This window comes from Marmota monax, unplaced genomic scaffold (genome assembly GCF_021218885.2).
Source record: "Marmota monax isolate L192 unplaced genomic scaffold, Marmota_monax_Labrador192_F-V1.1 WCK01_AAM20220418_F8-fsc00153, whole genome shotgun sequence".
In the NCBI taxonomy this organism is placed as follows: domain Eukaryota; kingdom Metazoa; phylum Chordata; class Mammalia; order Rodentia; family Sciuridae; genus Marmota; species Marmota monax.
The window spans coordinates 748,511-761,708 of NW_026692146.1; the positions used below are offsets into that span (position 1 = coordinate 748,511).

At 35.2% G+C, this 13,198-nt stretch overlaps 1 protein-coding gene and 1 long non-coding RNA gene across 4 annotated transcripts in view; one reads left to right on the forward strand and one right to left on the reverse strand.

The window, feature by feature from the left end:
- Nucleotides 1–13,198, reverse strand: part of Susd4 (sushi domain containing 4) — a 187,090-nt gene that overhangs the window by 156,571 nt on the left and 17,321 nt on the right. The gene's annotated exons all lie outside the window — the stretch shown is intronic.
- The window catches only part of LOC131423273 (uncharacterized), a 37,490-nt gene that overhangs the window by 19,290 nt on the left and 5,002 nt on the right, over nt 1–13,198 (forward strand). The window contains exon 1 of one of the 2 annotated variants that reach the window (XR_009224615.1): nt 7,609–7,665. The exons of the other annotated variant lie outside the window; for it this stretch is intronic. This is a non-coding gene — a long non-coding RNA (uncharacterized LOC131423273). Of the gene's footprint in view, nt 1–7,608; nt 7,666–13,198 lie in introns of those variants that run through there. 2 annotated transcript variants of the gene reach the window in all.

The following is a 13,198-nucleotide window of genomic DNA, read 5'->3' on the forward strand; positions in this document are numbered from 1 at the left end:
AGTCTCCATTGAAAAGCTCTGAATGTTTTTTCTTCAGAAAGACTCTAAGGTAACATTTGTTTTGAGGGAAGGAGAAGAAGGATGAAGGGGAAACAGAGATAGAGACAGACAGGGACAGAATTAATAAGCCCCAGAAGAATTTTTTTGTTTTATTAGTATTTTTTTTTGTACCTGGGATTGAACCCAGGGTGCTTATCCACTGAGCTACATCCCCAGCCCATTTTATTTTTTTGTTTATTTATTAGAGACAGTATCTTGCTAAGTTCCTTAGGGCCTCACTAAGTGGCTGAGGCTGACTTTGAACTTATGATCCTCCTGCCTCAGCCTCCTGAGCTACTGGGATTATAGGTATGTACCATGGTGCCGGTTTATTAGTAATTTTGAAATTACTAATATTAATTAGTTTTAATATTTGATTTAATATTAATTAAATTAAAGTTCACCTGACAAGGGACTTTGTGCAGAGGTCAATGTGTGACGTCCACTTTCTCAGCCTAGCTACTGGAAACCAGGTCATCTTCTCCATTATGTTTTCTTCCTCTACCCTAAGTCTCCTCTCCCTGATGCCCCCCACCCCGCAAAAAGGCTCGCTGTAGAGCCCTCATTCCTTCCCTCAGAAATGTTCAGGGAGTCCCCTGCTAAAAAATGTGAGGGTTCACACATCATGCCTCAAATCCCAACCTTATTCTCTTCTACTTGCTCAGGGTAGTCAATTCCATCATCTAGAGAAATATTGCATGCAATCCAGGTAGTCTAGGGTTAATGCTTAATATATTTCAGACAGACCTGGGCATGAATCCTAGTGCTCCCTCCATACAATTATGTGATATTTGGAAAGTTGCTTCCCTGAACCTCAGTTTCCTCATCTGTAACGTGGGAAATAATTCATACTTCAATGGCACATTCCAAGGAATGATTAAATAACATAATAAGATATTTGGCATAATGCCCAGATTCTAATAATACCAGATAAATATAATGGTGGATATTATTATTCATAATACTGACCTTGTACCTTTGTCATTTTATTCTCCCCATCTTGATGCCTTTTCACCAGCTTCCTTGTTCCACCATATCCAAGCCTGTTTTTTGTTGTTGTTGTTGTTTTCCCTGAGCTTAGTTCACATTCTGTTGCTTTTGTGAAATGTGAGACCTTTCTGGACACCCCCTCTTGAGTATCTTTCTGACAAACTGCATGTCTCATGAAAACTTAATAGTTATTGCTTTGTGTAGCATATGCATTTTGCAATCTACATCTTGGTTTCCTAACTGGACTGCAAGCAACCTGAGGCTAGAGTCATTGTCTGGGACTTCTTTACATTTATGCATAACATGGGGTGGTCAATATACAGTCAAAAGCCTCTCATGGGGATATTTTGAATCCACATCCACATCCCATGATTTTTATCCTATATTTTTATCTCTTTGCTCCAAGAGACTTAACATTCTTTTGTCCAGTCCTTTGTGAATGCTACTGGCAGAAATGATTTGTACAAACTAACACTGACAGAAGCTGAGTAGGCTTTTCCCTATCCTTCCCTTAAATACGACAAGAAACATGAACACTGTGTATGAAAGGTGAGGATAAATCAGAGTGACTGGAGACCTCAGGACTTAAGGAATCACACAGTAGTACATTTCCTAGGTTTTCTTTTTGCTTCATATATCCTAAACCTGGAGCTGAAGAAACTGACAACCCCCAAACACCAAGTACAGACTAAATCCCAATTTAAGCCTAATCTTTCCAGCCAAAACACTTGGGAAGGGCAACCTAACAAGGCAGAAATATTTTAGATGATAATCACTCTACTCCAGTCAAACACCACAGAAAAACCTGTGACCTCATCCTTACCCATGCCAGCAAAGACCCAGCCAGGAGTCTAGATTTCTACCCTCACCAGGTTGTAACAAGGAACTCCCTTCTGCTCCCTAGCAATGTCAGCAGAGACCACACAAAGCCTAGACTCTCAACCACTAGCTCCATAGACACCTCCCCACACTCCTGCAGGGTGTCACAGGAAGCCTGGTGAAGAGTTAAAAAGTTTTATTAGCATCAGTACACAAGTTGTCTAAGTTTCAACTGAAAATCCTTCCACCAAGAACCAAGAATATCTCAAATGGAATAAAAAAGAATCCATAAATGCTAACAGAAGAACAAGAAATGTTAGAATTACCTAAAAAACATTTTAAAACATCCTTAGTAAAAAAAATGTAACAAGTAATTGTGAACATACTTAAAACCAAAAAGACAGTCTCAGGAAAGAAGCAAAATGTATAAAGAAAAGCCAAATGGCAAATATGGAACTGGAAAATATAATTTTGGATTGACTTCACAACAGAGTAGGAAACAAGAAAGAATCCGTGATTGGAAGATAAAACCAAAAAAAAAAAAAAAAAATTCTGATCTGAGAAACAATAACTTATTGGAAAAAAACAGCAGAGCTTCTTGGACCTGTGGGTCTATGGCAAAAGATCTAACATTAATGGCACAGCAATCCCAGAAGGAAAGTAGGAAAAGGACAAGGATGGAAAAATCCTCAAGGAAATAAGATAAAAAACTTTCCAAATTCAGTAAGGAAGTTAAGCAAACCCCCAAAAGGGTAAACCAAAAATTCAATGGATAATCCATAAAGAGTAATCCATAGAAATTCATGATACACCATAGTCAAGGTTCTAAAACTAAAGACAAGGGAAAATTTTCTTAATCAACACAATAAAAATATAAACCATGGACTGAAAAATTTTTTTTTCAAAAAAGTGGCTATATTAATATCAGAAGTATTCAAAGAAAACTACCAGAGGCAAAGGAATGTAAACTTTATGATTCAATCCATCAAGAAGACATAGCAATTCTAAACATGTATATATCAAACAATAGAGTTACAAACTGCAAGAAGCAATAACTGAACTGAAATGAGAAATAGACGAATCATCCATTTGTACAGTTGGAGACTTCAATATCCCCTCTCAACAACTGATACCCCTACTAAACAAAATTAAGAAACATACAACTTAAGAATGCTCATCAACCAACAGGGTAGGGTCTATTCAACATTTATAGATGTATCCAACAACAGCAGAATATGCATTTTTCCCCCAGTCTTCATGGAGCACATTGCAAGATAGAACATACCTTGTCCTCTGTATCAAACTCTTCAAATTTGAAAGAATTGAAATCATACAAAACCATATAATCAATTCTAAATCAATAATGGAATGATAACAGGAAAACCTTCAACACATGAAAACTAAACAGAACCCTTCTGTGTAATCCATAAGTCAAAGAGGAAGTCTCAAGGGAAATTTAAAGATGCATTGCACTGCTGAGTACAATGGTGCACAGCTGTAATCCCCGAGGCTCAGGAGGCTGAGACAGGAGGATCTTGAGTTCAAAGCCAGCTTCAGCAACAGTACTAAGCAACTCAGTGAGACCTTGTCTCTAAACAAAATACCAAATAGGGCTGGGGATGTGGCTCAGTGGTTGAGTGCCTCTGAGTTCAATCCCTGGTACAAAAACAACAACAACAACAACAACAAAAAAAAAACCCAACATTGCACTGAATGGAAATAAAATGTGCAATATGTGGGACATGGCTTAAACCATAGCAAGAGGAAGAATTATAGCATTAGCTACATACATTAGAAAAGAGGGAAAGTGTCAATTCAAAAATCCATGCTCCCACCTCAAGAACCTGGAAAAGAATAAAATAAATCCAAAACAAGCAGAAGAAAACAATAAGGACTAAAAATTAAAGTGAAAACAAAAATCAATAGAGCAAACTCTGTGAAACAAAGACCCTGTTCTTAGAAAGTTTTGATAAAATTGACAAACTTCTAGCAAAACTGACAAAAAAAGATGACCCAAATTACAAATATATAATATTTGTTCATAAATGAATGAATCAGGTATATTATTACAGAATCCTCAGACATTAAAAAAAGATATGGAAGCAGGAGGATCTTAAATTCAAAGCCAGCCTCAGCCTCAGTCTTATAGAAGCCCTAAGCAACTTAGTGAGACCCTAAAAAGGGCTGGGAATGGAGGGGTGGGGTGGGGTGGGATGGGGTGTGGGGGAGGACTGAGGATGTGGCTCAGTGGCTAAACACCCTTGGGTTCAATCCCTGGTACAAATGTATATACATAAACACTGTGAACAACTTTACACACACAAATTTGACAACCTAGAAGAATTAACCAACTCTTTGGAAAAAAAAAACTAATTCTCACAACTTACCCATTATAAAATAGATCATTTAAATAGACCCATAACTGTAATAAGATTAAGTTCATAATTGTAACCCCACTCCACAAAATCTCCAGCCCAGATAGTTTTGCTCAAGAATTTCACAAACAATTAAGGATTAATATCAATTTCACACAGCCTTTTCCTGAGTAAGGAACACTTTCAAATTCATGTTATAAAGCTAGTATTATCCTAGTACCAAACCAAAGGTAAAGACAGCATGAAATAAAGAGAAACCAGACAAGTGTCCTTCATGAATGTAAGCATAAAAATCCTCAATAAATGTTAGCAAACTACATTCAGCAATATGTTAAAAACAATTATACACCACAACCAAATGGGGTTTATTCCAAGAATCCAGGTGGATTCAATATTCTAAAATCAATCACTATGTTAATGTCATTATATTAACAGGCTAAAAAAGAAAAATCACATGAGCATATCACTTGACACCCATTCATAAATAATACTTTCAGAAAAATGGAAATAGAAGATAAATTCTTTAACTTGATAAAGAGCATCAACAAAAATCCTACAGCTAACTTCATCATAGTGAGAGCCAAAATGTTTTTCCTCAAACCCAGAAACAAAGCAAGTATTTTTACCACTCTTATTCAACAGTGCTGGGAGGCAAAATAATGATAAATACAGATGGACGGGAAGAAATAAACCTATTCTTCTTTGATAGAAATATAATTTTTGTAGAAAATCCAAGAAATCGACATACATACTCTAGAAATAATGATTTCAGTAAGAGAAAGAGGATACAAGATCAATATACAAAAATCAATAGTATTTCTATGTACTATTGATAAATACATGTCATTAAAATTTTAAAAACACCATACTGTTTATAATCAGAAAAAAATATCTAGATTTAATCTAACAAAACATGCATAAGACTTTTCTGCTGAAATGGAAGTAAAACTAAATAAATGGAGAGACATGCTGCTCATGGATTAGAAGGATCAACATAATAAAACTCAATTCTCCCCAAACCGAGATACAGATTTATTGTAATTCCTATCAAAATCCCAACCAGATTTTCTTTTTTTTGTAGCTACAGACAAGATTATTCTAAAATTTATCTGGAAAGGCAAAGGAACTAGAATAGCTAAAATGATTTCAAAACAGAAAAGAGGGAGGAATTGGTCTATTCGATGTCCTGACTTACTAGACAGCTACAGTAATCAAGATGGTGTGGTCTTGATAAACGACCAGACGCGTACGTCAAAGGAAACGTGAAAGGAGAGTCAGAAACAGAGACACAGAAATGAGTCTGACTATGATTTTTGGCAAAGATGCAAAAGCAATTCAACAGAGAAGGATGATTCTTGCAACAAATAATGCTGGCGCAAGTAGATGGGGGGGGAATGGTGAAAGAAGTTGAGCCTAAGTCTCCCATCTTACACAAAAATTAGCTGAGGGGCTGGGGATGTGGGTCAAGTGGTAATGTGCTCGCCTGGCATGCGTTGGGCGCTGGGTTCTATCCTCAGCACCACATACGAATAATATAAAGATGTTGTGTCCATCGAAAAACTGAAAAATAAATATTAAAAAATTCTCTCTCTCTCTCTCTCTCTCTCTCTCTCTCTCTCTCTCTCTAAAAATAGCTGAAAATGGATCCTAGACTTAAATATAAATTGTGATATTATAAAACTTTCAGGAGAAAATCTTCAGGATCTAGGGGCAGGGAGTTCTTAAACTTGACACCAAAAGCACAATCCATAAATGAAAAATTGATAAAGTGGACTTAACTAAAATTAAAATCTTCGCTCTTTGAAGGAGTCTTTTAAGAGGATGGGATGACAGGCTACAGAGCAGGGGGATGCAAATTGAAACCACAATGAGATATCATTATTCACCAACCAGAATGAGTAAAATAAGAAAGAGTGACAACACCAAATGCTGGCAAGGATGCAGAGAAACTCATCACTCCTATGTTGCTGCTGGGAAAATAAAATGACTTAAGCACTCTGAAAAGCTGTGTGGTCGTTTCTTTAAAAAAAATAAATAAATAAAGATGTAAAAGTGACACCACCCAGTAGTTGAACTTGTAGAATTTTACCAGAGAAATTTATGTTGATTTATGTTGAAACAAAAACCTGCACATGAATGTTTATAACTGCTTTATTCACAATAGCCTGAAAACAGGGTTAACTCAGATGTCCTTACATTGCTGAAAGATTAAACAAACTATGGTGCAGCCTGACCACAGAATACTACACAGCAATGAAAAGAACCCAACTATTGTCACACACAATGATTTAATGAATCTCCAGGGAATTATGCAGAGTGAAAAAATTCAATCCTGAGGGATTACACAGTGTGTAGTTCTGTTTAAATATAACATTATTGAAATGACAAAATTGTAGAAATGGAGAACATATTGCAGACTATCAGGGACTACTGATGGACTAGAGATGGACAGATGTAGATGTGACATACGGAATTGAAATGTGAAGGATGCTCTTGGTGATGGAAATGTTCTGTATCTTGACTTTATCCTGTCAATATCCTGTTTGATCGAGTACTATAGTTTACAAGAAGTGATTATGGGGGGAAACAGGTAAAAGGCATGCAGGATCTCACTGAATCATTTCTTCACACAGCATGTGAAACTGCAATGATCTCAAAATAAAATGTTTATAAAAACAAAATTCCCATTATTAAAACTGCACAATGTACATTGTTGGGAGAAAATGGCAAATAATTATAATAATAATAATAACAATATTTTATTCTTGAGAACTTCAAAAGTTGACTCTAGAAAAACTAGATTTGGTAGAAACTGAAGACAAAAATCAATCATTGCTAAAATAGTAACATGGTTATTGACCAAAATGTAATCATAGAATCAAACTTTCTTTATAACACTTAGACCTTGACCCAGGAAACATGAGCTGGGTAGAAATTATTCTCATAAAGGAAAGTCTACAATGGCAGAGAGTATAATTGGTCACATTTTATATTGCCAAAAACACAGATCAATAAATGCAATTGATCTCAAAGCAACTAATCTTTTGTTAGTAGAAAACAAAAAAAGAAAAAAGAAAAATTTCTAAACAGCAACTAGATACTTTAGAAAACTGATTACAGAACTGAATTGTCTTAAAGGAGTTTGTGTTGGAAACGAGTCTCTCGACAAAAATATATTAACCTTGGTGTTCTGACTTAAACATTTGTATTTAAGTTCATATCAGATCTAAACAAGGGGATCAATGCATCATACTCTCTGATAGCCAGACCTTATCAAAAGCTTATTATATGCCAGACATACGGAACCCACTAGGCTCTTTCACATTAGTTTATCTCCTTTAATTTGATGAACACTCAATGACATAAGTATTATGGTATTTCACAGATAAGGAACAAAGGCACAGAAGTGAGATTGGACAAGATTTCTAAGATGCTGCTACTAGTAAGTAATATAGCTGGAATTTGAACCCAAGTCTCCTTGCCTCCCCAATGTCATTTTCATGGCCTTTTAGCAATTAGGAGGAAATAGGGCCCAGTGGTTAGCCAGAGTGCCCATGTTCAAATCCAGACTCCTCTGCCAAACTGACAAGCAAACTTAGGCAAGGTTCTTAATCAATTCATGCATGTTTCTTTATCCATGAAAAGAAAATAAAGTATATAACTCATAAAGTTGTGGTTATTAAATGGATGAATACACGCAAGAAATGTCGAGTATCTGACACATCATAAGAATTCATTTTGTTATGAAATATTGTCTTAGTCTAATGCTGGACAAATTCTTATTGTTAAAAATCTTTTTTCTAAAGTATACTCAGAATTTGGGAAGAATTAATGGCAAATTAACCTAACTCTTGTCAAATGCTAAAATACACATATCTTTTACAGTAGAATTTTAAAGACTGGCAATGATCGTCAAAATAGAAGACTTCAGGGGGCTGGGGTTGTGGCTCAGCGGTAGAGTGCTCACCTAGCATGAGTGAGGCCCTGGGTTCGATCCTCAGCACTGCATATAAATAAATAAAATAAAGGTATTATGTCCAACTACAATAAATAAAAAAAAATAAATATGTAAAAAAATGGAAGACATCAGGAGTTTCAAAGAAGTTACTTGACTTTAGGGTTTTCTAAGTGTTTCTCTAATGACTGAATAATTGAATTAATTCCACATCTGGCCCATTTTTATTAGCATTCTCCCTTCTTTCTGATCCTGTAGAGATTCTGCATTGAGGGGAAAACTACTAACTCCATTGAGCATTCTCAGGCCTTAATCCTTTCTAGGTCTGGAATGATACTGAAGTGATATGGAGCCATATTCTTTTCCTTTTGTGTTATTCTTGCATAATCAAGAGTTTTTCAATAGTAGGCTTTAAAAAAAATCTTTTGGCAACATCGTGCACTTGCCAATTTGATTGATTTTGTCTTTTTCAAAAATCAGAAAGTTCTGGGAATTTTCCAATTCTATGTCTAGTTACACAGGACCCATTTCCTTTTTAATAGCACTTGAAACAGAATAGTTCTATTTCCAGTTAATTTTTCTGTGCTTCAAAAGGAGTTATTGTTTCACTCTGATATTGCAGATGTTCTAACTCAAAAGAGCTGATGGGTCGAATTTACTGGCAAGTTTGTATTTTTGAGGTTAAGCAGAGGCAAGCTAATTCTCAAAAAGATTTGCAGGGGACCACTCAAAAAAGTTCTGGATCTTATTTTCCTCATTGGCCTAATTATCACTAGTGTTGGGTGGGTGATAGTCATTGCTAAAAGTCTTGGTTCTTTCACTGCCCTGTAAGTGACTAAAGGGGCAGAAGGTTTAGTCTCAGTGGTATCACAGTGAGGAAGTCTCCTCACGGATCCAGTCTGGATACATATACTTCTGGTGACTAACCACACTTCTTTATAATTATATCATAAATATCTTCATTAGGCTTAGCTCAGAAATAGGTCCCTGTGTCAACCAAGCCTTGAGTCTGACTGTGTCTATGCGGAATGGAAGATGGAGGTCAAAAACCTCCAGTTTATGTGCATTTCATTTGAAATCCAAGAAAAGACACTTTGTTTTTGTCTCCGACATGGAAAATCTCAGAAGAAGGCTTGGAGTAGGCCAACCTGGGTCACAGGCCTTCTCTGAGCCCTATGAATGAGCATTATGACACTACAGCATACAGCATTATACTAGGTCCAACCTGCAGATTGGGCATTTGGGGGTTGTTAATTGAATAGTATAGAGTTGGCAAGGGTGTTCTTTGGATTCTAAAGAAAGGGTACCAGACCAGCTTCACATATATAAGATAGCCACAGGACAAATTATAAGATTCAGAAAAGTATATGCCACAAGCAATAACTAGAATTTATTGAAGACTGCTTAAATGACAATGAAACATTTCCACTTTTTTTCCTGGATTCTATACTCTTTCCCCTTTTTGTTAATGTAAAAACCAGTCCAAACTTCTCATAGTGCAAGAGACTAGTTTTTCTTTTCTTTCTGGTGCTGGGAACTGAACCCAAGGTGTTGCCCATGAGATGCAAACACTCTACTACTGAGCCACATCCCCAGCCTGAAACTTGGTATCATGAGGGCCAGCCTGCTTCAAAGCAGGTATCTCCTTCACATATCTAATGTGGTTTTTTTTTTTTTTTTTTTTTTGCATTTCTGGAATTATGGAATAAATAGAAGCCTCCACAGCATCACACACACACACACACACACACACACACGCACACATGAGCACACACACAAATCAGTATGCACGAAGATATAATTAGTCTGAGGACAATTCCAAATAACATCACAGCAAGGAGGAGAAGATGACTCTGAAGTTCCCTAGTTTAGACTAGGCACTCTGGAAGGAGAAAATATTGGTCCAGGCTAATTGGGGCTTCATGATCCTGGTGGAAACAAACACAAATCTGTTCTGGAGGCAAGCAGGCTTAATTTAAGCTCTCAGGTTTTTCCACAAATTAAAATCAGTCAAATATGAGCTCACAAAGATCACTACACAAGGAAACAAATCATAGTGAAAGATGATCAGCAGAAATAAAATAAACTAGGACCCATACAGACTTGAGCTATTTGAAATATCAGAATTAGAATAAAAAATAACCAATATAGCATGTTTAAAAGAAGCAATGAAATTCTAAAAATGAATAAGTAGAAAGGAATAATATATATAACTAGACATATTTCAAAAAGAAATAGAACTTTTAAAAGTAAAAATATGTTTTTTGCTATTTAAAAAAACCCACAGAGGATAAGATAAATAGCATATTAAATACAACTGAAGAGAGAATTAGTGAATTTGATGACAGAGCTATTGGAATTTCCCAGAATGCAGCAAGGTAGCACAGAGAAACACAATATACCATGGAAAAAAAAGTTTAAGAAATATGGAAGATAAAGTGAGAAGCTACAATATCAAACCACAGTTCAGGAGGATGGGATAGAGAAAATGGAGGATAAGGTAAAATAAACTATTATTTTTAGAACTCATGGAAGTCAAGAGCGAGGACACAGGAAACACAACAATATCCCAACAAAACAAGTAAATCAAAGCTAGGCACATTTAAAATAGCTTGCTGAGCACTAAAACCAGACAGAAGATCTTCAAATCCCTGAGAAACAAAGTGAATCACATACAAAGAAACAACAATCACAATGGCAGCAACTTTCTCAACAGCAAAAGCCAAAGTCAAGAGACAGTGGAATATTATCTCCTAAAAGCCAAGAGAAAATAACAGTCATCCTAAGATTGTCCACCCAGCAAAAATATCTTCACTCACAAGAGTGAAACATACACATTTTCAATGAAACGGAAACAGAGTTTACTACAAACAGACCCAAGCCAAAGGAACTTGTAAAAGATGTACTGTTTCCAGGAGGAGGGAAAATAATCCTGCAAAACCATCCTGTAGTACAAAAAAAAAAGTGAATAAGTAGGTTAAATGTTAATAGATATTGTTTCTTAAAATAAAATAAAATAAAAAAAATAATAATATCTGATTTTCATGTTTTATTTATGGAAATAAAAACATTTAAAGCAACAAAATCAAATTACCAAAGGACAATAGTATGGAAGTTAAGAGAAGAAATGCTTCTGTGATTTGGCAAAAGTGTTGAGATACTCATATTAGAGTTTAGTAGGTTTGCATGGTAAATTTTCAGGAGAAACCATAAAAGAACAGAAATAGAATACAGTATAACTTCCAAACAAGTGAAAGGAAAAATGTAATAAGAAGCAAGCAAAAATGTAAAGTTTTAGTAGTCAAGAAGAGGAAATTGGGCATAGGAAAAATGTGGGTCAATAAGAAGCAAAAAGTGACAAATACTAGAAAGGAATACAGATATGTCAGTCATCACAATGAATGAAAAATGACTAAACTCACCACATAATAGACCAAGATTGTCTCACTAGATATTTCTAAATTTTAGTCATGTGATATTCACAAGGGACACATTTAAACATAAGGACAGGGAAAGGTTGGAAGTAAAAGATAATATTAATCAAAAGAAAGCCTTCTGCTGTCAGGAAATAGAGACTTTAGTATAGAAGAGCATAGTATAGAGAGAGGATATTAATAACAAAATGTTCAATTCATCTGGAAGATGCAATGATTCTAAAAATCTTACATATCCATAAAGCACAATGGTAGAACACATAGAGAAATCAAGGTCATCACTGGAATAAGATAAGTTCAAGATACCTCTTTTATTTTTTGATAGACAAAAAGTCAATTAGTAAGTTTGGTTTTTATACAAATATAGACCATATAACAATGGAATATTTACAAAAATTGACCTGGAATGGGCCATAAGAGAAATGTAAATAAAGACTATCAAAAAACAAGTATCATATGGACTGAGCTTTCAATTTACAATACAATTAAATTGGAACTCAAAAATATATACTTACAGGTGGCTCACGCCTGTAATCCCAGCAGCTCAGGAGGCTGAGGCAGGAGTTTAAAGCCAGCTTCAGCAAAAGTGAGATGCTAAGCAACTCATTGAGACCCTATCTCTAAATAAAATACAAAATAGGGCTGGGGATGTGGTTCAGTGGTTGAGTCCCTCTGAGTTCAATCCCCGTATATATATTTATAGATAGATAGATAGATAGATTTTTAAAATGCCACTTCTAAATACTTTATGGATTAAAAAATAATAACAATTTTAAAATATTTAGAACTAGACAATAATAAATTAATAAAAATATATGAGAGGTCCAGTAGAGACTAAAATGGTAAAAGCATACTATAAAAGATATATGCCAAAGGATACACAAAGATGTAGAAACTTAGAAGAAATAAAGACATTTCTTAAAAAAAAAAAAAACAACTAACAGTCCCAAATTCACAGACTCAATAGCCCATAACTGCTAAAAGAAGTCAATCAGTTCTTTAATTTTCCAACAAAGAGAATCATCATGCACAGACAAGAGGTATCAAGCCTAATCAATAGGCCATATGTATTATTCTACTCTTATGCAAACTCCTTGAGAAAAAAAAATGAGACCACCAATAGTCTCAGCTACTTGGGAGGATAAGGCAGGTGAATTGTAAGTTCAAGGCCAGCCTGGGCAACTTAGGGAGACCCTGCTGCAAAATAAAATAATAAAAAGGGCCAGGGATGTAGTTCAGTGGTAGAGTGCCCCTGGGTTCCATCTGTAGTACCAAAGCAAAAAAATGAGGAAATAAAGAAAGAAAACTTATTCAATGAGTCCACTGTACCTTTGATACTAAAACTCAAAGAATACAATAGAGAAAATTCATAAGGAAACATTCATTCATGAACATAAAGACAATAATCCTACACAAATATTAGCAAAACGAATCCTGCTCTTTATGAAAAAAGATAATACATGACTAAGCTGAGTTTATTCCAGGAATGTAAAGCTTAACTTCAGAAAATCTGTAATTATCATTCACCTTATTAGCATATTAAAAGAACAAAAGCAATATGGTTATTTCAATAAGGAGAAAGCACA